Source organism: Pseudorca crassidens, chromosome 16, assembly GCF_039906515.1.
Source record: "Pseudorca crassidens isolate mPseCra1 chromosome 16, mPseCra1.hap1, whole genome shotgun sequence".
NCBI classification, from domain to species: domain Eukaryota; kingdom Metazoa; phylum Chordata; class Mammalia; order Artiodactyla; family Delphinidae; genus Pseudorca; species Pseudorca crassidens.
In genome coordinates, this window is record NC_090311.1 from 6,715,155 (window position 1) to 6,740,315 (window position 25,161).

General features: G+C 41.4%; 1 long non-coding RNA gene across 3 annotated transcripts; it reads left to right on the forward strand.

Annotated features, from left to right (window-relative positions):
* Window positions 1-19: 19 nt before the first annotated feature.
* On the forward strand, window positions 20-23,506 carry LOC137208644 (uncharacterized). 3 transcript variants are annotated; one of them, XR_010935701.1, is made up of 5 exons: window positions 20-366; window positions 1,727-1,876; window positions 2,424-2,591; window positions 6,946-7,145; window positions 10,115-12,505. It is a non-coding gene; the product is annotated as an uncharacterized lncRNA (long non-coding RNA). The 3 variants fall into 3 exon arrangements; XR_010935699.1 differs by lacking the exon at window positions 10,115-12,505 and adding an exon at window positions 20,358-23,506 and having other exon boundaries at window positions 22-366; XR_010935700.1 differs by lacking the exons at window positions 2,424-2,591; window positions 10,115-12,505 and adding an exon at window positions 20,358-23,505 and having other exon boundaries at window positions 103-366.
* The last annotated feature ends 1,655 nt before the right edge of the window (window positions 23,507-25,161 follow it).

Here is a 25,161-nt window from a genome sequence, read left to right on the forward strand (position 1 = left end):
TTTGCTCCAGAGGCCCGGCCCCGCCTCCCCCGGTAGATACCAGCTTCACGGCGGGGGCGGGAACTGTCGTGCGCTGATGTCTGCCAGAGTTTCTGCGGGAAACTACTTCTCGCGTTATCTGACTCCCAGGCTCCACCCCTTGCACGCCGGTCTTTGTTGGCCAACCGTCCTCGGGACTTGGGCTTTGGGCGGAGTCAAAGTCGCAGAGGTCCTCTCTGCGTGGGCGGGGAAGAGCGGCCGTAGTTGTAACCAGCGGCTCCCGTTACGTAAAGTTGTGAAGTGTCAGCGCTTTTCCCGCCACAGCTTTCAGTGCCCCTTCGGTTTGCAGTCGGGCTCACAGGCCCAGGAAGGGAAAGACATGCCCAGGTGAGGGGCCGTCCAGACTCAAGCCAGCCCGGCCTCGGCGTACTGTCCGCTCATCGCAGTGCGTGCATGGGCCTCGCGGTCCCGAGTGTAGGAGCGGCGGGGCTCCGCGGGGAGAAGAGGCCCTCCGCCTTTCCTGAAGGGATGGATTTCAGAGGAGACGGCACCGCCAGAGGTGCAGAGTTTGCTGTTTAGTGACGCCTGGAGCATCTACGGAGAGCCCCGTATTTGTCGGGCCCTAGGGAACTAGCAAAGGGCATTCCGGTGGTCCAGGGACTTCTCGAGCGTTAAAGGGCTCAGGAAACACCTGGGGATCTAGTTGACATGCAGATTTTGATTCAGTTGGTCTGAGAGGGGCCTGAGATTCTACATCTCTACCAGACCCCCAGGAGATGATGCCAGTGCTTTGAGTAGCAAAGAGGTAGAGAAATAGCCAAGGTCTGTGTAAAGCTTCGAAGGTGCTCGGCTCTCTTAACCTCTGAGCCGAAACCCAGTATCGTATCGTTACATGCAGCCACAGCCTTCATAAAACTGTTTTGTTTTGCAGTAAAATATTGAAAGTTTCTTGAAAACTTAGTTTTGCCTTGGCAATTACTTGGCTATCTCAATTTGTAATTTACATCAGGTGCTGATAATACACTAATTATCTGCAGATTTAGAAGTCCTTGTAACTGTTAAACTCAATTTACAAATTGTTTTCAATTGTAACAAAACATTTTTATGATTTATATTTAACAGTGAATTTAATATCATAGTATATTTTGTAGAACTTAAATCAACATGTATTGGTTTTGATATCTATAATTTTCTGTTTGTATTTTGCAGTCAATGTTTTTCATTTTTTGCAAGTAACACATTGTTATTTTACATTATAGTAAAAAGTTGAACACAAAGGTCTAAGGACATTAGGATGGTTAAGTCTACTTTTGGTACATAATACCATTAACTTGTGCAACTATTATCAATAAATTGTTTTTAAAGAATATTCAAGAACATTTAAATTGCACATTGTATGTTAATATAAGTGTACCTGTACTGTAAGATCGTGTGCGATGTTGTGATAAAAAAAAGTAAAGCAAACCTGTGATAAGATCTTAATTTCACAAACATGTTTATTTCTGTGTCAGTGTCCATAAAAACATCTCTACGGGGTAAAATGAAATGATTTAAAATTTATTCTTTAAAGCTTCATTTTCCTGTTTTTCTTTCTGATTATGCATTATTTTATAGTAAAATGTCATTTTATTAAGCTTTTATACATATATAATTTAGTTTCTAATCATCTTTGAATTCTGTTGTTTTATTGTATAATTCTGTGTTTGCAAGAAGGGATTTCCTGATGTAGCAGTGATTCTTTCTTCAGGACTCACATATACTGCAGGCCTCTTTGAGAAGTAAGTGCCTGAACCCTTGTTGATAATGCTTCGGGAGAAAATGTGCGGAAACAGCCTGTGAAAAGGCAGCGAGAAGAGTGAAACACAGAGAACCGGGAACGCAGCACAGAAAAAGAGAGGTCAGCGGCAGAGGGGACTATGGGAGCGGGCGTTGGGCTGGGGGAACCAGGGACGCCCAGGAACTGTTTGTGGAAGGAAACCTGAGGAGGGACCAGATATTCTGGGGCCTCTCACAGGGCAGGACTAGAGAGATTTAGGTAGTGAAGGAGGATGATCCCTGATGGCAGGAGAAACTGAGCACATCTGAATGACATAAAGTTTACACATTCTTCTAGCTCTAAGTGCTTATTAATTTTTTTCTTTTCCCTCTTCAGAAACGTTTATGTGCTGTGGGTTTAAGTTAATCTAATTGTTTTTAATGTCTGTGATTGAAATATAATGTGGGAAAACATGGGTCATTACTTCCAGAACTTCACATTTTAAGACACTTATTTATGTTCATTTTTATATTTTCCCAGTGTCTGCCTTCCCCTCCTTCCCTGCCCCCCAGCTCCCAGCCCCCGTCAAGGTGTACTTCATCATCTGTGGCTTGCTCTGCCCTGCAGGGGCAGTTATCCTGGATCTTGTAACCAATCAGTGCTCTCACAAGTTTACCTGTCTTCCCAGTGCCTGACGCCATCACTACTGAAGAGATGTTTGCTGAATGAATGAACTGCTTATAGTTTGATGCTTCAACAAGTTGTCCCATAACCTGTGTCTGCTGGTGCTTTTCCTTTGCCTAGAATACCTTTCCCTTCCTCACCTGGCTCATTCCTAAAGACTCATCCGTCACAGGTATCATCCTTAAAAAGTCCCTCCTGACACCTCCCTCTCCTTACCCCATAGGGTCCCTTTCTTTGTTCCCAAAACTTGTATGTAGCTTTTTCCTGCACTTGCCCCCTTATAGAAAAATTACGTACTTGTATCTACGTCCCTTGCTGACTGTGAGCTCCTCAAGGGCTAATGTTCTGTCTAATCATCTGTTTCACCAATGCCAACGCAGCACCAGCCCACAGAACTGTTTTAGCCCTCGGGCTAATGCAGCTAAAATGACTGGTGCCAACAGGCTTTTAAAATGCTTATCAAAATGTTCGAGACATAAAAACAATGTTGTTGGCTCCAAGATATACATATTTTTAATCTTGCAAAATGAAAGCTACAATGTTTAATGAAGTAGCTACAAAATTTGCAGTGTCAATGTCATTAATTATTAAAGTTAGTATTCACACAGTTTGTTCCATTCTACAACTATTTGTATGTTAGATTTTCTCTGCTTACAAAAATCCTCCCAGAACCCAAGATGATTTCAGAGAAATGCCAATCAAAAATTCATTTAGTTACTCGTAGCACACAGTACTTTCCAAAGCAAAATGAGCAATCTTTTCTAAAACTTTTACAGTTGCATGTAAGGCAGATATGCTTAGGGCCCTTGGAATTCCCGAACAGCCCCGCCTACAGAGAAGAAAACTTCAGGGAGTGCTTAGACTGAGGCTTGGGCCCTTCAGTCTGTTTGCCACCGTCCCCTCCATGACCTAGTGTCTTATACCTACTCAGCCTCGCTTGTGTACTTTGCCTGCTGGTCACTGAAAGTCCCTGGTTTTCTGATTCCTGGTCCTGGACTTTGAGCTGGAAGAGAGATTTGAGATTATCTGAGCCAATCCTGTCCCTCTTTAGATGAGAGCAGTGCAGTCCAGAAAGGAGGATAGAATTAACCTGTTGAATATCGTGCAAAGGTAGTTTAAATAGCAAAGGCAGGACTGGTACCCAGGTCCCGGAGTACTAGTAAGTACACTTAGTCTTTAAAACAGTCAAATTGCAAACACTGGCCAGTGGAACTTTGATTTGCTTCCGAATCACCTGAGGAACTTGTTAAGCGAGCAAATCCTCTAACCACCTCCAGATGCTAAGTCAGTATTGCTAGGCCAGTGCTGGGGAATCTATGTTTTTGGTGAGTTACTAGTGTCTGACCACCTTGGCCTGCAGACCACAACTTAGAACAGTGATCTCCAAGGATTATCCCCTGGGGTGCAGGAAGAACTGTGGCTTCTGTTTTGTCTTGTTTTTTTAATCTGGAAAGTAAAGGCAAAATTAAGCCTTACTAATGCTTAACATACAGGTTGACACAGGTGCCCTTCCTTGGGCCATGGTCAGCTAGTGTATCAGTCCAGTATGATTGGGTTATGCAGCCAAAACAAATGATTCCCAGATGTCAGTGACTTAAACTAGGGATGCCAAATAAAATAAATAAATATAAGATAAACAGAAAAAATTGGGGGTAAGAATTTCCAAATATTTAGTAGCAGTATGTCACATGTGACATTTGGGACAGACTTTCACTGGTCCAGGTAATTTTTACTCCAGAACCCAGGTTGATGAAGCAACCTGCATCTGGAACTAGTAGGGGTGGTGGGGCAACAAAGAGATTGGTGAACCATAAACTAGCTCCTAAAGCTCCGGCTCAGAAGTGAAAAACACACTGCCTCTCACTTTTTTTGGCCAAAATGATACACGTGGCCAAGCTTAGCATCCAGGTGGTGGTGAAGACTAATGGTCCCCTAAGGAAGGACATTGGGTGTCTGTGGACCATTATGCAGTCTACCACGGCATTTGGTGGCTTGGATGGGCCACTGGATGCCATCCACAGGGTAAAATATGACAAAACAAGACCATTAGGGACTTCACTGGCGGTCCAGTGATTAAGACTTTGCCTTCCAATGCAGGGGGTGCGGGTTCGATACCTGGTTGGGGAGCTAAGATCCCACGGGTCTCACAGCCAAAAAAACCGAAACGTAAAACAGAAGCAATATTGTAACAAATTCAATGAAGACTTAAAAAAAAAAAAAGACCTTTAGAAGAATCTTTTCAGAGTTTTGTAATAAGATGGGGATGACCTTGAAAATCTCATGTACCACACAGATCACAGATCATCTTGTGACAAAGCACTTGAAAGAACTGTCAAGCTTAAAAAATGAGTTACTATATTTTGTTTTACAGAAAGTATTCCACATTTACTCATCTTTTCTGTGATGACAAGTAGCTGTCATTAGGATGGTGTAGGAGAGAGTTTCACAAAAATAAACAGACTTAATCTGTTCCTTCATGATAACGGTGATGTTTTTAACAATGAGTGAGAAACTCATTGGTTTTCAAAAGAACTGAATCCTATGGAGAGAGCATTTCTGAAAATAGAGGTTTGCAAATCTTTCCAGTGTTACATGATTTTGTTGCTAAAAGTGATATGTATCGCTTATTAAAAAAAAAAAAAGGCAAATATCCACACAAAACTTAGAAACTGAAATTTCTCACCTCTTTAAAAAGCTCTCCCAGATGGAGAGTTTTGGGATCCATGTCGTAATTGTTTTCTTTGATACTGCTAGTTGGCCTACTCAGAACGCCCAGACTGATCTCTTTGTCAGTCTCCAACTGATTTGTTTACCCCCAAAATGTGCATGTAAGATTCACTGTTCCCAGCTGCCAGCAGGGTTTTTCCTCTCTCCTGTATTTTATACATCCTGTTTTTAATTGTGTTCCATGACAACAGTCAATTGACCTTTCTTCCTCATGTACAAGTAAATGAATTGCATGTGAAACAACTAGCTAAGCATCTCTGAATTATTCCTTGACACCATTTAATTGGTTTGTAAAAGGAGGATTGGTGGACTTCAGAGACGATGGAGATTTAGCCAAATTTCATTTAAAACCTTTGCATGATTTGTGGAAACAATTGAAATGAGCAGTTTGACTTGGTAAGCGGTGTGATTCTTCCTAGTTAGTTTACTTATCTTTTGAGATACTTTAAGCAATAACAGCCATTAAAACCAAGTTTTAAAATAAACGGAACTTAGAAGCACACTTCAAATTGTTATATCACAGCGTTTTCAGCCAAGAGTCACAAAAATAAACCTATTTGACCACTTTACTCTCTTTAAAAAAAATGCTAGCGAGAGCAGAACTAGTTTGCAATCAATAAATAAATTAAAATATTTAAAATATTGTTTTAGACTTTAAACATTTTCTACTTTTGTATTTTTATGCTAATGTATTACTGCCAGTATATTATTTACAAATAAATTAAGATGCATATATTGGGGCTACATGTTCAGAATTTTTTTCAACTAATAATAGTATATGATAAGAGTTTATACACCACTGCTTTTAGAACCAAAAACCACGTGCTAGCTACTCTTTAGGTCAAGAACAGTTAGTAAATTAATAATCTATATTTTCCTTTACACTTTAATTTGACCAGAGTAGAAAAATTTTAGAGTATAAGATAATGCAAACCTTGATGTGCCATTTACCAGTGTCATAGCAAGGAGCCCTCGGTTACAATTACAGGATACCTTACATACTTACTCTTGATAATTATTTAATTGTTGTTCTGTAGGCTAATAACATTTAAGCAAAATACTTGAAACTATTTGGAAATCATTTCGACTGCATTTGAACTCAATGCAGATACTTTTCTAGATACACGATGAACTCAAATTCTTTTGCAAGCTATTAGTCTTGACTTTCAGAATCCAACACAGATGATCGTAGGGGCAGGTTGTCTCTGCTGGGTGTTACTTTCCCAGCAGAAACGTCCTTAGAGTCTTTGTGAGTTTTATCCCCCTAAGCTGATTATTACCCTAAATGAATCCTAGCAAAAGTTCCAAACTCACTAACGACTGCTCTCCAGGCACCTCAGTGGTGGCTGGAGCACTAGTGGTGATTCATGCTGGGCACACACCTTAGGCTGAGGGTGAGAAGGAAAGAATTCTCAAATGAACCTTCAAATCAATCCCTCAGGCAGGCCTCTGCCTTTCCAGTTAAGGGCTTGGCCTTTGCAGACCCTAATGAATCATTTAGCCATTAAGCATTTCCAAGGAAGTTTCCAGTGGAGAGAACAAAAGGAAGGCATCACTTAGTGCAAAAGTGTCCAGTGTCAGAACTGGACCTTTTTACTAAACATTTCTATATTTGTCTTCCTGTGGGCATTGAAGAGATCTATTTTACCTTGTCAGTGTAATGCAGTCACAAGGCTGCACCCAGGAATGGAATCCACTGCAGGAGCATGTCGGACAGAATGGTAACTACTGGATGGACCATGAGTGTTATCCACATATGACAGTTTTTTACATATTTATTTACATTTTGTTCTCTCCAGGAAATGAAGCCAGAATCCACAGATGTCATAATCCATCTGCACGCTTTTGTTTACTACCCAGAAGGCAAGAATATTGCATTTTAAAAGTGTCCGGACTTTTGTTCTTTCTTATCACAAATGACTTGAGAAGATCTGACCATTCACAGTTACCCAGAGTGGAAGTGCCAAAGACATGCTTCCTGGAGCGCTTTGAGATTCAGGTACAAAAGGCATTTTATAAGCACAGAGTGCAAAAGCATCATTTATATTCATTTGCTGCTGTGGCATTTCTCTCTGGAATCTTCCTCGTGTCTGTCAACATCGTGCAAAAGGACTGGCCTCATCTACATTACAAATATCTCTCCTTTAATGGTCTGGAAGTAGGAAAGGGACTGCATAAGAGTGAGCTCTCGTGTTGGAGGGTCTCCCGCTTGTTTATTCCTAAAACTGGTTGGACGTGGTCGTTGTGGATGTCATGAATTACTTTGGAAAGACCTGAGTATGAACTCAGTACAGTGCTTTGTGCATCTTGGCTGCAGTGAATGCGTATTATCTGACTTCAGTGACTCATGGGAGAATCACAGCCTTAGGGAACAGCTTCTGAGGGGTCATTTAGAATGGAGCCATTCTGGACAGACGGTGGTCAGTTCTCTGCTAGCTTCCGGAGTGGAGAAGTTTCCACCATGATGGCTCCTTTGACCCGTGGCAGATCCTTTCTTGCAGGGTCCCTGCTTGGTATGATTTGAGAAGCATCAAGGACTTTCTGCCCCAGAAGATCTCAGTGTGTGACATCACACACGTGGATGAGGGTTTGCCAACTGTATTAGTTAAAGTAGAGCCTGGCTTGGAGGGGCTCCCATGCCTCTCTGGGAATGTTCTAGAACATGGGGCATTACCCAAGAGACAGAGCCTGGGATGGTGTTACTCAGGTCAAAGGTCTGAGCGTGGGGGGCCATATAAATGAGTGGTGGGGCGGTGTGTATAGATGCAGGAGAGGTGCTTGGAGAGCAGGAGTGCTGCTACCAGGAGAGATGGTTCCCAAAGGGAGAGACCCATGTGCCAAGCCCTTCTCTTTTTCCTCTGCCCAGGGTCCCTTCTGAATCTGCAAATCAGCTGCTGCTTCTCCTCCTCCTTTGCCTTCTTCTTCAAATCTTTTCATCACAAAAATTTCAAATATATACTTAAGCAGAGAGAACAGTAAAATGAACCCCCATGTACCCATCACCATTATCCACCTTGAAAACTGACCAACACCATCCAGTCTCCTTCCACACACCCTCCCCTTCCTCAGATGATTATTGAAATTAGCTCATACTTTTTTTAAAAAAATAAATTTGTTTATTTTTGTCTACGTTGGGTCTTCGTTGCTGCGCACGGGATTTCTCTAGTTGCGGTGACCCGGAGCTACTCTTCGTTGCGGTGCGCAGACTTCTCATTGCGGTGGCTTCTCGTTGCAGAGCATGGGCGCTAGGTGCACAGGCTTCAGTAGTTGTGGCACATGGGCTCATTAGTTGTGGCTCGTGGTCTCTAGAGCACAGGCTCAGTAGTCATGGCGCACAGGCCTCGTTGCTCCGTGGCATGTGGGATCTTCCCGGACCAGGGCTGGAACCCGTGTCCCCTGCATTGGCAGGCGGATTCTTAACCACTGGGCCACGAGGGAAGCCCTCCTTAATTATTTTTAATTTAATGCTCCCTGTTGCATTTTTCTGGCCATTTTCTTCTGTCAATCACTGTCTTAAGTCAGTCTCCTGGATTGGCTATGAAAAGACACCTTTCTCAAGGGAGCCCTAAGCAGACACATTTCTCAAGGGAGAAATGTTGAGACTGGCCAAACGACGTAGGCTTAATTCAGTTCCACCCGACAGACACGCGTCTAGTCCTAGGCACAGTGCCGGGTTAAGGATGTCGGCAGAACAGGGTTCCTAACCTCAAGGGCATATGATCTAGTTCTGGGAAGAGGACAAGGGCTGTAGCAAGTAGTCAGCAATAGGAGGCGGGATGTCACCACTGAGGAAGGGAAAAGACCAGGTGTGGGGGACCTTCCAGGTTGAGACAGACACACTGGGCTGGGAGGGGTGAGGGTTCAGGGAGGTCAGCAAGGGCCATGGAGCCTGAGGTGTTGAGGAGGGACTTGGAGGGTTGAGTGTGGGGTGGAACAGTGAAGGAAAAACACTTGCCAAAACGTGGAGGTGGGAATAGCTGAGGGAGCTGTGGGAGTGCCCCAGTTGGCTGGAACACAAGGTGCAAGGGGCTTGGTGGGAGGAATGGGGGAAGGAGGGGTGGCTGGGGGAGGAGGGCAATTGGTTTTTCCTAGGTTAAGAACTAGATAATACTTATTTCTAAGTAGCGAAAACCAAAACTGGATTTTTAGGGCATGGCTATGAAAAACATACTGCAGACCACACTTAGGAAACCGGAAGAAATCAAGGTGGGCTTAATGGAAGTTAGGCAGCAGGGGTGGTATAAGAAAACTCAGGTAGCTGCCTGAAATAAAGTGGACCCAGCTTCCACTAGCCAGGCGATGCATTTTTTAAACATATAAATGAGGCTTATTGTGATTCCCCACTACATAAAATGTAAGTATAACTGTGGTCTTTTTTTTGCTGCTGAGTTCTGAGAAAATATGGGTTTTTTTGTCTCTGCCAGTGAAATAAATACATGGACAGAAAATTCCTAGCATTGCTTCCATGTAAGGGAGGGCAAAGAAGATGGTGGGCTTTGGCAAAACGTTCATGTTTTGTAAATGAAACAGAACAGTAACTTGATTTTTCAAAAGAATAAGGTTTTCATTACAAATGTGGGCCCGTTTATGTTGGAAAATTCAAATGTAGCAAAACGCAAAAAGGCAAGAAAATGCATCGTCCCACTATCCAAAGAACATAATTTTTAATGTTTTTGTGTCATATGACGATTTGGGAACATGTTTTTGATACTGAATGACTTCGGTAATTCACCCCGCCCCCCTCCCCACCCCATTCATTGTGCTTATCGAGTGTTGGCATTAGTATTTCTATCTCTGTTGACTTTAAGAGTCAATCCTCCTTTGAGCTCAGATTGCAGATGGAATACAGGGGATCATCTCGATATTGAATGAGAGAGAAAGTTTATTCTCAGATATGCATGAAACCAGCCCTGTGCTTGTTTTTTGATTTTTGTTTTGTTTTTCGTTTGGTTTGGTTTTTTTTTGCAGGGCCTGGGGAAGACTGTAAATGGAGTCTGCAGAGCGTATGGCTAAATATCTAAGTTATATATTCAGCCAACAAATTATTAAATAAAATATGTCCTATCCTCCTTCCTTGGCTAGTACACCTTCATCACAGCCACCCCTTGGAGACTATTAAAATGTTCTATCCTCTGACCCTTCTAACAGGTGCCCCCTGGCCACCCCTTGGGCATAGGGGTACAAACACCAGGTCCTCTGGGCGTCAGGCCTAGGAAGCACACTGTGTGGGCCCTGAAGCAGGCTTGGAGCCATTAGGGAAGGCTCTCAGCAGCTCCAGGTGGACCTGTGTCCCTGTGTGTTGCAGGGGGGTTAGGGCAGGGGTGGCCAGAGGAAAGCCAGAGCAGGTGCCCCTCTGACTCTGATTTGAGTGAATTATTCCATGTTTCCATGTACAGGTGGTATGCTGGGTGCTGGGAACACAAAGGTGAGTGCAAACAGTTTAGTGGGGGCATATGCAGAAGCTGTCAAGGAAGTTCCCCCTCTCAAATGTGAACTTGCAACTATGACTTGACCCAGGCAGTAAAGTCAAGGAGGAGGTAACTAGGCAAAAAGGGCAGAGAAGAGAATTCCAGGCAGAGGGAAAACATAGGTGAAGTCCAGGTATCAGCGGAGAGAGGCACAGCCATTGTGAGGCAGGGGAACACGGTGGTAAGGCTGGGATGGGAGCCACAGGAGCTTGAGATGGGAGGTGGGGCTGGAGAGGCAGGTGTGCACTGACCAGGGGAGGTCTCGGTGACCTTGTTAAGGAATTTCTCAGGATCCTCAGTGAAAGGCTTTGAGCAAAGGGTCACAGGATCAGGGTAAACAAGGCTACACCATCCTGAATTGATCCTGGCTAGACATAATGGTTCTTTGGACGAGTGGGATAGTGATGGAGATGGAGAATGGCAGACAGGCTCCAGGGAGATTTGGAAAGTAAAATGGCCAGGACTTCGGGGGGATTGAATTAGGGGCAAGTGGGAAATACATATCAGGGGAAATTGGTCAAATAAATGGGGTGGACAATCTGGGAACACTGAAAGGAGGTGAGGTTGGAGGGGTAGGTCATGAGTTGGCTCTGGGACATACAGGTTTGAGGTACCTTTGGGGCACCTAGGACGGTCCTCAGCAGGCAAGAGGATATACCGCTTGAGCAGTAAAAAGAGGTCAGGGCTGCAGACTTAGGTGTGCGAGTCATCTCCACAGAGGTGGTGAGCCAACCTTAACCTTAGGGTTAGGATTAGGGTCCACGGATGTGATGTCTGGGGAGAGACTGTCCACTCACCTGATAGAAATTAAACAACCCAAGCTTTCTGATGCAGATGAGAACCTTAAGAGTGGAATCACACCAACTGTGAACAAAAATGACAAAAACCTTCTAGCAGCCTTGCTCATGACATTGGTCACTGTAAACAGGCTTGTCATGCACAAATCACCTGCAACAACAAAGAGGATTAGGGATGAGTTGGTCACTGTTGCATGGGGACTTTTTGTGCTTGTGAGTTTAAATCAGATTCTTGTTACTTGCACACCATTTTGCCATGTGTATTTGTAAATATATCTTGCTGGCATATTTTATGCTTCAGTTAATTTAGTTGACATCTAATTTAGTTGACATGTAAAAATAAAATCAATTTTCAGACAAAATACCCATAAAATAAGTGGAATGCAATAATAGGTTTCAAGAAATTTAAATGTAATATATTTAGGCTTCTATTCTAAAGCAATTTCATCTAGAATGGTAGATATTGTAGATGTAATTTTTTCCTGAATCTCTCTCAATTATACAATAATAAATGTGGCTACTATATACCCAGAAATTTATTTTTTTAACATCTTTATTGGAGTATAATTGCTTTACAATGTTGTGGTAGTTTCTGCTGTATAACAAAGTGAATCAGCTATATGTATACATATATCCCCATATCTCCTCCCTCTTGGGTCTCCCTCCCACCCTCCCTATCCCTCCCTTCTAGGTGGTCACAAAGCACTGAGCTGATCTCCCTGTGCTATACAGCTGCTTCCCACTAGCTATCTATTTTACATCTGGTAGTGTATGTTAAGTCCATTGCCACTCTCTCACTTCATCCCAGCTTAACCTTCCCCATCCCGGTGTCCTCAAGTCCATTCTCTGCATCTGCGTCTTTATTCCTGTCCTGCCCCGAGGTTCTTCAGAACCACTTTTTTTTTTTTTTAGATTCCATATATATGTGGTAGCATATGGTATTTGTATTTCTCTTTCTGACTTACTTCACTCTGTATGACAGACTCTAGCTCCATCCACCTCACTACAAATAACTCAATTTCATTTCTTTGTATGGCGGAGTAACATTCCATTGTATATATGTGCCATGTCTTCTTTATCCATTCATCTGTCAATCGACACTTAGGTTGCTTCCATGTCCCGGCTATTGTAAATAAAGCTGTGATGAACATTGTGGTACATGACTCTCTTTGAATTGTGGTTTTCTCAGGGTATATGACCAGTAGTGGGATTGCTGGGTCATACGGTAGTTCTATTTTTACATTTTTGAGGAACCTCCATACTGTTCTCCATAGTGGCTGTATCAAAATACATTCCCACCAACAGTGCAAGAGGGTTCCCTTTCCTCCACACCCTCTCCAGCATTTATTGTTTGTAGATTTTTTTTTTTTTTCCAGTATGCGGGCCTCTCACTGTTGTGGCCTCTCCCGCTGAGGAGCACAGGCTCCGAACGCGCAGGCCCAGCAGCCATGGCTCATGGGCCCAGCTACTCCGCGCCATGTGGAATCTTCCCGGACTGGGGCACGAACCCGCGTCCCCTGCATCGGCAGGCAGACTCCCAACCACTGCGCCACCAGGGAAGCCCTGTTTGTAGATTTTTTGATGATGGCCATTCTGACTGGTGTGAAGTGATACCTCATTGTACTTTTCATTTGCATTTCTCTAATGATTAGTGATGTTGAGAATCCTTTCATGTGTTTGTTGGTAATCTGTATCTCTTCTTTGGAGAAATGTCTATTTAGGTCTTCTGACCATTTTTGGATTGGGTTGTTTCTTTTTTTGATATTGAGCTGCATGAGCTGCTTGTAAATTTTGGAGATTAATTCTTTGTCAGTTGCTTCATTTGCAAATATTTTCTCCCATTCTGAGGGTTGTCTTTTCGTCTTGTTTATGGTTTCCTTTGCTGTGCAAAAGCTTTTAAGTTTCATTAGGTCCCATTTGTTTATTTTTGTTTTTATTTCCATTTCTCTAGGAGGTGGGTCAAAAAGGATCTTGCTGTGATTTATGTGATAACAGTGTTCTGCCTATGTTTTCCTCTAAGAGTTTTATAGTTTCTGGCCTTACATTTAGGTCTTTAATCCATTTTGAGTTTATTTTTGTGTACGGTGCTAGGGAGTGTTCTAATTTCATTCTTGTATATGTAGCTGTCCAGTTTTCCCAGCACCACTTATTGAAGAGGCTGTCTTTTCTCCATTGTATATTCTTGCCTCCTTTATCAAAAGTAAGGTGACCATATGTGCATGGGTTTATCTCTGGGCTTTCTATCCTGTTCCATTGATTGATGTTTCTGTTTTTTTGCCAGTACCGTACTGGCTTGATTACTGTAGCTTTGTAGTATAGTATGAAGTCAGGGAGTCTGATTCCTCCAGCTCTGTTTTTCTTTCTCAAGATTGCTTTGGCTATTCGGGGTCTTTCGTGTTTCCATACAAATTGTGAAATTTTTTGTTCCAGTTCTGTGAAAAATGCCATTGGTAGTTTAATAAGGATTGCATTGAATCTGTAGATTGCCTTGGGTAGTATAGTCATTTTCACAATGTTGATTCTTCCATTCCAAGAGCGTGGCATATCTCTCCATCTGTTTGTATCATCTTTAATTTCTTTCATCAGTGTCTTATAGTTTTGTGCATACAGGTCTTTTGTCTCCTTAGGTAGGTTTATTCCTAGGTATTTTATTATTTTTGTTGCAGTGGTAAATGGGAGTGTTTCCTTAATTTCTCTTCCAGATTTTTTATCATTAGTGTATAGGAATGCAAGAGATTTCTGTGCATTAATTTTGTATCTTGCTACTTTACCAAATTCATTGATTAGCTCTAGTAGTTTTTTGGTGGCATCTTTAGGATTCTCTATGTATAATATCATGTCATCTGCAAACAGTAACAGCTTTACATCTTCTTTTCCGATTTGAATTCCTTTTATTTCTTTTTCTTCTCTGATTGCTATGGCTAAAATTTCCAAAACTATGTTGAATAATAGTGGTGAGAGTGGACAACCTTGTCTTGTTCCTCATCTTAGGGGAAATGGTTTCAGTTTTTCACCATTGAGAATGATGTTGGCTGTGGGTTTCTCACATATAGCCTTTTTTATGTTGAGGTAAGTTCCCTCTATGCCTACTTTCTGGAGGGTTTTTATCATAAATGAGTGTTGAATTATGTTGAAAGCTTTTTCTGCATCTATTGAGATTATCATGTGGTTTCTCTCCTTCATTTTGTTAATATGGTTTATCACATTGATTGATTTGCATATATTGAAGAATCCTTGTATTCCTGGGATAAACCCCACTAGATCATGGTGGATGATGCTTTTAATGTGCTGTTGGAATCTGTTTGCTAGTATTTTGTTGAGGATTTTTGCATCTATGTTCATCAGTGATATCGGCCTGTAGTTTTATTTCTTTGTGACATCTTTGTCTAGTTTTGGTATCAGGGCGATGGTGGCCTTGTAGAAAGAGTTTGGGAGTGTTCCTCCCTCTGCTATATTTTGGAAGAGTTTGAGAAGGATAGGTGTTAGCTCTTCTCTAAATGTTTTATAGAATTCGCCTGTGAAGCCATCTGGTCCTGTGCTTTTATTTGTTGGAAGATTTTTAATCACAGTCTCAATTTCATTACTTGTGATTGGTCTGTTTATATTTTCTATTTCTTCCTGGTTCAGTCTCAGAGGTTGTGCTTTTCTAAGAATTTGTCCATTTCTTCCAGTTGTCCATTTTATTGGCATATAGTTGGTTGTAGTAATCTCTCATGATCCTTTGTATTTCTGCAGTGTCAGTTGTTACTTCTCCTTTTTCATCTCTAATTCTATTGATTTGAGTCTTCTCCCTTTTTTTCTTGATGAATCTGGCTAACAGTTTATCAATTTTGTTTATCTTCTCAAAAAAACACGTTTAGTTTTATTGATCTTTGCTTTTGTTTCCCTCATTTCTTTTTCATTTATTTCTGATCTGATCTTTATGATTTCTTTCCTTCTGCTAACTTTGGGATTTTTTTGTTTTTCTTTCTCTAATTGCTTTAAGTGTAAGGTTAGGTTGTTTATGTGGGATGTTTCTTATTTCTTGAGGTAGGATTGTATTGCTATAAACTTCCCTCTTACAAATGCTTTTGCTACATCCCATAGGTCTTGTGTCATCATGTTTTCATTGTCATTTCTTACTTGGTGTTTTTTTATTTCCTCTTTAATTTCTTTACTGATCTCTTGGTTATTTAGTAGTGTATTATTTAGCCTGCATGTGTTTGTATTTTATACAGATTTTTTCCTGTAATTGATATCTAGTCTCATAGCGTTGTGGTCAGAATAGATACTTGATACAATTTCAATTTTCTTAAATTTACCAAGGCTTGATTTGTGACCCAAGATATAATCTATCCTGGAGAATGTTCCATGAGCACTTGAGAAAAAAGTGTATTCTGTTGTTTTTAGATGGAACGTCCTATAAATATCAGTTAAGTCCATCTTATTTAATGCATCATTTAAAGCTTGTGTTTCCTTATTTATTTTCATTTTGAATGATCTGTCCATTGGTGAAAGTGGGATGTTAAAGTCCCCTAGTATGATTGTGTTACTGTCAATTTCCCCTTTTATGGCTGTTAGCATTTGCCTTACGTATTGAGGTGCTCCTATGTTGGGTGCATAATTATTTACAATTGTTATATCTTCTTCTTGGATTGATCCGTTGATCATTAGGTAGTTTCCTTCTTTGTCTCTTGTAAGAGTTTTTATTTTAAAGTCTATTTTGTCTGATATGAGAATTGCTACTCCAGCTTTCTTTTGATTTCCATTTGCATGGAATATCTTTTTCCATCCCCTCACTTTCAGTCTGTATGTATCCCTAGGTGTGAAGTGGGTCTCTTGTAGACAGCATATGTACGGGTCTTGTTTTTGTTTCCATTCAGCCAGTCTATGTCTTTTGGTTGGAGCATTTAATCCATTTACATTTAAGGTAGTTATCGATATGTATGTTCCTATTCCCATTTTCTTAACTGTTTTGGGTTTGTTATTGTAGGTCTTTTCCTTCTCTTGTGTTTCCTGTCTAGAGAAGTTCCTTTAGCATTTGTTGTAGAGCTGGTTTGGTGGTGCTGAATTCTCTTAGCTTTTGCTTCTCTGTAAAGGTTTTCATTTCTCTGTCGAATCTGAATGAGATCCTTAATGGGTAGAGTAATCTTGGTTGTAGGTTTTTCCCTTTCATCACTTTAAATATGTCCTGCCACTCCTTTCTGGCTTGCAGAGTTTCTGCTGAAAGATCAGCTATTAACCTTATGGGGATTCCTTTGTATGTTATTTGTTGCTTTTCCCTTGCTGCTTTTAATATTTTTTCTTTGTATTTAATTTTTGATAATTTGATTAATATGTATCTTGGCGTGTTTCTCCTTGTATTTATCCTGTATGGGACTGTCTACGCTTCCTGGACTTGACTATTTCCTTTCCCATATTAGGGAAGTTTTCAACTATAATCTCTTCAGATATTTTCTCAGACCCTTTCTTTTTCTCTTCTTCTGGGACCCCTATAATTCAAATGTTGGTGCATTTAATGTTGTCCCAGAGGTCTCTGAGACTGTCCTCAATTCTTTTCATTCTTTTCTCTTTATTCTGCTCTGTGGTAGTTATTTCCACTATTTTATCTTCCAGATCACTTATCTGTTCTTCTGCCTCAGTTATTCTGCTGTTGATTCCTTCTAGATAATTTTTATTTTCATTTATTGTGTTGTTCATCATTGTTTATTTGCTCTTTAGTTCTTATAGGTACTTGTTAAACGTTTCTTGTATTTTCTTTATTCTACTTCCAAGATTTTGGATCATGTTTACTATCATTACTGTGAATTCTTTTTCAGGTAGACTGCCTATTTCCTCTTCATTTGTTTGGTCTGGTGAGTTTTTACCTTGCTCCTTCATCTGCTGTGTGTTTCTCTGTTTTCTCATTTTGCTTAACTTACTGTGTTTGGCGTCTCCTTTTCCCAGGCTGCAGGTTTGTAGTTCCTGTTGTTTTTGGTGTCTGCCCCCCGTGGCTAAGGTTGGTTCAGTGGGTTGTGTAGGGCTTCCTGGTGGAGAGGACTGGTGCCTGTGTTCTGGTGGATGAGGCTTGATCTTGTCTTTCTGGTGGGAAGAACTGCATCCGGTGGTGTGTTTTGGGGTGTCTGTGACCTTATGATTTTAGGCAGCCTCTCTGCTAATGGGTGGGGTTGTATTCCTGTCTTTCTAGTTGTTTGTCATAGGGTGTCCAGCACTATAGATTGCTGGTCGTTGAGTGGAGCTGGGTCTTAGCATTGAGATGGAGATCTCTGGAAGAGCTTTTGCTGTTTGATATTATGTGGAGCCGGGAGGTCTCTGGTGGACCAATGTCCTGAACTCAGGTCTCCCACCTCAGAGACACAGGCCTGACTCCCAGCCGGAGCAGCAAGACCCTATCAGCCACATGGCTCAGAAGAAAAGGGAGATAAGAAAAAAGAAGAAAGAAAGCAGAAAGAAAGAGAGAGAGAGAGAGAGAGAGAGAGAGAGGGAGGGAGAGAGGGAGGGAGGGAGAGAGAGAGGAAGGAAGGAAGGAAGAAAGAAAGAAAGAGAAAGAAAGAATAAAGTTAAATTACTAAAATAAAAAAAAATTTTAATTATTGAAAATAAAAAAAGTTCAAAGTAATTTAAAAGAGAAAAAAAAAGAAAGAAAGAAGAGAGCAACCAAACCAAAAAACAGATCCACTAATGATAACACACGTTAAAAACTATACTAAAAACACCAAAAACAAACAAACAAAAAAACGGACAGACAAAACCCTAGGACAAATGGTAAAAGCAAACCTATGCAGACAAAATAACACAAAGAAGCATACACATACACACTCACAAAAAGAGAAAAAGGGAAAAAAAAATATCTATATATATAAAAAAAGGAAGAGAGCAACCAAATCAATAAACAAATCTACCAATGATAATAAACTCTAAATACTAAACTAAGACAGACATAAAACCAGAAACAAATTAGAAGCAGAAAGCAAACCCCAAGTCTACAGTTGCTCCCAAAGTCCAGCGCCTCAAGTTTGGGATGATTCGTTGTCTCTTCAGGTATTCCACAGATGCAGGTGCATCAAGTTGATTGTGGAGATTTAATCCACTCCTCCTGAGGCTGCTGGGAGAGATTTCCCTTTCTTTTCTTTGTTCGCACAGCTCCCGGGGTTCAGCTTTGGATTTGGACCCGCCTCTGTGTGTAGGTCGCCTGAGGGCATCTGTCCTTCGCTCAGACAGGACGGGGTTAGAGTAGCACCTGATTCAGGGGCTCTGGCTTACTCAGGCCAGGGGGACGGAGGGGTATGGAATGTAGGGAGAGCCTGCGGCAGCAGAGGCTGACATGACATTGCACCAGCCTGAGACGTGCTGTGTGTTCTCCAGGGGAAGCTACCCCTGGATCATGGGACCCTGGCAGTGGCGGGCTGCACAGGCTCCCAGGAGGGGAGGTGTGGATAGTGCCCTGTGCTTGCACACAGGCTTCTTGGTGGCGGCAGCAGCAGTAGCCTTAGCATTTCGTGTCCGTCTCTGGGGTCCGCGCTGATAGCCACGGTTTGCGCCCCTCTCTGGAGCCTGTTTAGGTGGTGCTCTGATACCCTCTCCTCGCGTACCCTGAAACAATGGTCTCTTGCCTCTTAGGCAGGTCCAGACTTTTTCCTGGACTCCCTCCCGGCCAGCTGTGGCGCACTAGCCTCCTTCAGGTTGTGTTCACGCCGCCAACCCCAGTCCTCTCCCTGGGATCCGACCTCCGAAGCCTGAGCCTCAGCTCCCAGCCCCTCCCCGCCCCGGCAGGGGAGCAGACAAGCCTCTCGGGCTGTTGAGTTCTGGTCGGCATGAATACTCTGTGCGGGAATATCTCTGCTTTGCCCTCTGCACCCCTGTTGCTGCGCTCTCCTCTGTGGCTCCGAAGCTTCCCTGCTGCTACCCCCCATCTCTGCCGGTGAAGGGGATCCCTAGCTTGTGGAAACTTTTCCTCCTTCATGGCTCCCTCCCAGAGGTGCAGGTCCTGTCCCTATTCTTTTGTCTCTTTCTTTTTTCTTTTGCCCTATCCAGGTATGTGGGGAGTTTCTTGCCTTTTGGGAAGTCTGAGGTCTTCTGCCAGCATTCAGTAGGTGTTTTTTAGGAGTTGTTCCACATGTAGATATATTTCTGATGTATTTGTGGGGAGGAAGGTGATCTCTACCTCTCCTCCGCCATCTTGAAATTCTCTCTGAGAAATTTATTGCTTGGAGTAGTTTGTAATGAAACATGAAATTTTCTGTGGATGTTTCCTTTAAAATGTCAAAAAACCTAAATACAAATACTTTGTGTGTTGATGTTTGGCTGTATTTAAGCCATGACAATGATTATTACTTTGGATATAAACACTATCAAATTTTCATTGGGTGAGTTCTTTTTAAATTAATGTTGAGTTATGTTCTGTTTATTATCCTGTTTGCTTATGTTTCCTGCCATTTTCCATTTGTCTGTTTGAATCCTCTTTTTTAATAGTGAGTTAGCAACTGATAATGTGTATTGATTTCAGTTTTGCTTCTAATTTACATTTTTATCTCTTTGGTTGATGTATTTGGCTTAATCATTTCATTTTTATAAGCAGCTGCACAATTTGTTAATTTAGCTAGATGATTAAATTTGGCTTTTAAAGAAAGTTTGTTTTAGAAAATGGTCCCTGAAGTAAATTAGCATTTGGTATTTCCAGCATGTCAAAGGGGCTGGTCTCTTGAAGATAAGTAGACATGTAACTCTAAAATTTAAAAGTGGTATTATAATTTTGAAACCTCTAAATATATAGATCTATATTATCCAGTAGGTGGTGCAAATCGACTCCATTTCAAATGGAAATGTAATTTAAAATTGTGATGTAACTATTTTCACTGTAAAAATAATATTTCAACATGTTTCCTAACTGAAAAATTGTTTTCCTCTATTTCTAAAGGAAGCTTGATTTACTGTCTCAGTGCTCATTTTTCTTGTTTTATTCCACAGGTACCATTATGGTGATGATCACTGTGACAGGAGTCACAGGAGCTGAGAGGGAAAATTGGGGGGGGGAGCTGCAAAAACCAGGGAGACCTGTTAAAAATTATAATACAAGAGATATTTGGGAAACACTCCTGTTTACCACTGCAACAAAAAGAATAAAATACCTAGGAATAAACCTACCTAAGGAGACAAAAGACCTAGGAAACTATAAAACACTGTTGAAAGAAATTAAAGATGATACAAACAGATGGAGAGATATACCACGTTCTTGGATTGGAAGAGTTAACGTTGTGAAAGTGACTATACTACCCAAAGCAATCTGCAGATTCAATGCAATCCCTATCAAACTACCAATGGCAGTTTTCACAGAATTAGAACAAAAAATTTTACAATTCACATGGAAACACAAAAGACCCCGAATAGCCAAAGCAATCTTGAGAAAGAAAAACGGAGCTGGAGGAATCAGGCTTCCTGACTTCAGACTATACTACAAAGCTACAGTAATCAAGACAGTACGGTACTGGCACAAAAACAGAAATATCGATCAGTGGAACAGGATAGAAAGCCCAGAGATAAACCCGTGCACATAAGGTCACCTTATTTTTGATGAAGGAGGCAAGAATATACAATGGAGAAAAGACAGCCTCTTCAATAAGTGGTGCTGGGAAAACTGGACAGCTACATATACAAGAATGAAATTAGAACACTCCCTAGCACCGTACACAAAAATAAACTCAAAATGGATTAAAGACCTAAATGTAAAGCCAGACACTATAAAACTCTTAGAGGCAAACATAGGCAGAACACTCTATCACATAAATCGCAGCAAGATCCTTTTTGACCCACCTCCTAGAGAAATGGAAATAAAAACAAAAATAAACAAATGGGACCTAATGAAACTTAAAAGCTTTTGCACAGCAAAGGAAACCATAAACAAGACGAAAAGACAACCCTCAGAATGGGAGAAAATATTTGCAAATGAAGCAACTGACAAAGGATTAATCTCCAAAATTTACAAGCAGCTCATGCAGCTCAATATCAAAAAAACAAACAACCCAATCCAAAATGGGCAGAAGACCTAAATAGACATTTCTCCAAAGAAGATGTACAGATGGCCAACAAACACGTGAAAGGATGCTCAACATCACTAATCATTAGAGAAATGCACATGAAAGCTACAATGAGGTATCACTTCACACTGGTCAGAATGGCCATCATCAAAAAATCTACAAAGAATAAATGCTGGAGAGGGTGTTGAGAAAGGGGAACGCTCTTGCACTGTTGGTGGGTATGTATATTGATACAGCCCCTGTGGAGAACAACAGTATGGAGGTTCCTTAAAAAACTAAAAATAGAACTACCATACGACCCAGCAATCCCACTACTGAGCATATACCCTGAGAAAACCATAATTCAAAAAGAGTCATGTACCACATTGTTCCTTGCAGCTCTAATTACAATAGCCAGGACATGGAAGCAACCTAAGTGTCCATCGACAGATGAATGGATAAAGAAGACGTGGCACGTATATACAATGGAATATTACTCAGCCATAAAAAGAAATGAAATTGAGTTATTTGTAGTGAGGTGAATGGAGCTAGAGTCTGTCATACAGAGTGAAGTAAGTCAGAAAGAGAAAAATACCGTATGCTAACACATATATATGGAATCTAAAAAAATAATGGTTCTGAAGAACCTAGGTGCAGGACAGAAATAAAGATGCTGGCGTAGAGAGTGGACTTGAGGACACAGAGATGGGGAATGGTAAGCTGGGACGAAGTGAGAAAGTGGCATGGACATATGTACACTACCAAATATAAAGTAGATAGCTAGCGGGAAGCAGCCACATAGCGCAGGGAGATCAGCTTGGTGCCTTGTGACCACCTAGAGGGGAGGGATAGGGAGGTTGGCAGGGAGATGCAAGAGTGAGGAGATATGGGGATATATGTATACATATAGCTGATTCACTTTGTCATACAGCAGGAATTACCACAACATTGTAAAGCAATTATACTCCAATAAAGATGTTAAAAAAAATTATAATACAAAGACAAGTCATTTGCTTCTATGATTCAGTTCCATAATAAAATGAGCATAATGTCAGTATCAGTGTTATTCCAGTAGCTTTTATGCCCACATGATGAACTGAATGCCATATTTCATCTTTTGTAGAAATTAGGGGTGTTCCACTCCCAGGAATCTGATATTCTCACACTAGCACATAAAATATGTATACAAGCATATTTTTAAAAGTAATTTTTTACTTGTATCACAGTAATACACATGCATTAAAGGCAGCAAAGTAGAATGATTAGGAGCAGGGATTCTGGAGTCAGCCCGCCTGGGTTGGAGCCCTCTCCACCTCCCTCGATCTGTTTTCTTCCTTTCAAAATGTGGAACAGACACCTACCTTGTAGTGGTATGAGAATTAAATGAGCATATACAGAAAGTGTTTAAAGCAGGCCTGTAGGAGTGTGAACACTGTACCTTTTAAAGTCAAACAGTGCAAAAAGGACTGTAATAAAAAGGAGCAGTCTCTGGCCACATTCCTCCCGTCTCCCCATATCGCTTCCAGGTAAGTGCTCACAACTCCCGGCTGTTGCTTCTGTTGGTTACCACTGTAACTCCAAATATTATTCTTACACAAATATTTCTTTTAATCCATTTAATCCATTTTTAAGTGTGCAGTTCAGTGGCGTTAAGCACATCCACAATGTTGTGGGACCATCACCACCATCCAACTCCACAGCTTTTTTACCTTCCCAAACAGAAACTCTGTGCCCATTAAACAATAGCTCTCCACTCCCCCATCCCCTCAGCCCCTCATAACCTCTATTTTCTGTCTCTATGAATTTGCCTATTCTAGGTATCTCATAGAAGTGGAACCACAATATTTGTCCTTTTGTGACCGGCTTATCTCACCGAGCATAAAGTCTTCAGAACTCATCCATGTTGCAGCAGGTGTCAGAGCTTCCTTCCTTCTTAAGGTTGAGTAATATTCCATTCTATGTATATGCCACATTTTGTTTATGCATTCCTCTGCCTGTGAATTTAGGTTGTTTCCACCTTTGGGCTGCTGCAAATGCTGCTGTGAATGTGGATATCCAAATATCCGTCTGAGCCTCTGCTCCGTTGTTTGGGATGGCTGTTTCTTTTTTTTTTTTTTTTTTTTTTTTTTTTGCGGTACGCGGGCCTCTCACGGCTGTGGCCTCTTCCGTTGCGGAGCACAGGCTCCAGACGCGCAGGCTCAGCGGCCATGGCTCACGGGCCCAGCCCCAGCCGCTCCTCGGCATGTGGCATCCTCCTGGACTGGGGCACGAACCCGTGTCCCCTGGCTCGGCAGGCGGACCCTCAATCACTGCGCCACCAGGGAAGCCCTGGATGGCTCTTTCTTGGTTAATCATTTTTTAACATTATCTTTTAATTTCCAGACATGTTAAATCAGACATGTGAGGACTTAATTACAACAACTCCCTACTTTTCTACACACTCCCCACCCCCACCCTCGCATAGTTTTGGTTAAACAAACAACCAGTGTTTTGTCTGTTGTAACTTTACAAATGTTGTCAGCTGCTGAGCGAGACGTGCTCCAGTCCCTTGTCTATTTTCCAGAATACTTTTTTTTTTTCTGGAGTTAACAGTGACATCAACTTTACATTTGCTCAGTTTTCTATGTACTATCATCACTACATTTTCCTTAGTGCCCTGCTACATGTTTACTGATAACAAGCTCCACTGGGGCAGGCATAAGGTTCTTTTTTGTTTTGTTTTTCTTCTTTTTGCAGAAGCCCAATATCCTCCTGCTCCAGTCTGGAGTGGATGTTTCTTTGCACCACTGCATCTTGTGTCTTCCCTTCTTTCTCCTGCTATTTCCCGCATCCCATCTGTGTAGTTCGAAGCACATATTTCAATAGTTTCCTGAGAAAATTTACATGGGGTATAAAAATGTTGAGTTCTTGCATGTGTTAAAAATATATTTGTTTTACCCTTACTATTTGGGAAGATAGTTTGGCTGGGAATAGAAACCTGAATTGAAAAATCATTCAGAATAAGGCACCCTTGTTACTGGTTTTAGCTTTCAGTGCTGCTGCTGAGAAATGGTTATGCTACTTGGATTCCTTTTTTTTTTTTTTTCTGTTTTATTTTGAAAAATTTCAAGCCTACTATTAAAAAAACCTAAAGAACAGAACAATGAACACCTGAATACTCCACACCTAGCCTCATTATTATTAACATTTTGCCACATCAGCTTCCTCTGATTTTGTCTTTTTCTCTCCTGGTCAGTTGGTCTGTCATCCATCCATCCACTTATATTTCTATCTCTCTATGCATATATTCACATATATATCTATATGAGTATAATTTCCTTTGTTGAATATTTGGAAGGTACAGGTATTGTGATGCCTCCATCCTAAATACTTCAGCATAGCTCTTCTCAGAACAAGGACGTTCACCTATATTTGCATAATATTATTATCATAAAATAAAATCCAATATAGAGTCTGTATTTGAATTCCCCAATGGTCTCATGTCATCCTTTATAGCTGCCTTTCTTCTTTTGCTGATCCAGGATCAAACTGCGGCTGTCACATCACACGTGTTCATTGGAATGGACTCTATCTGTGCCCCGCCCCTGTCTGGAGACCATTCAGTGTGCTCTGGCCAACTTGTGGCTGCCAGAAGCTGCGTCCCTGTGCCTAAGGGCTTTTCTCCAGATTAGCTGTGATTATTAGCCTTTCACTGAATTGCCCATTTTTAGTCCTGTGCTCCTTCACCTCCATGTCTCATGTCTCACCTATGAAGGCTC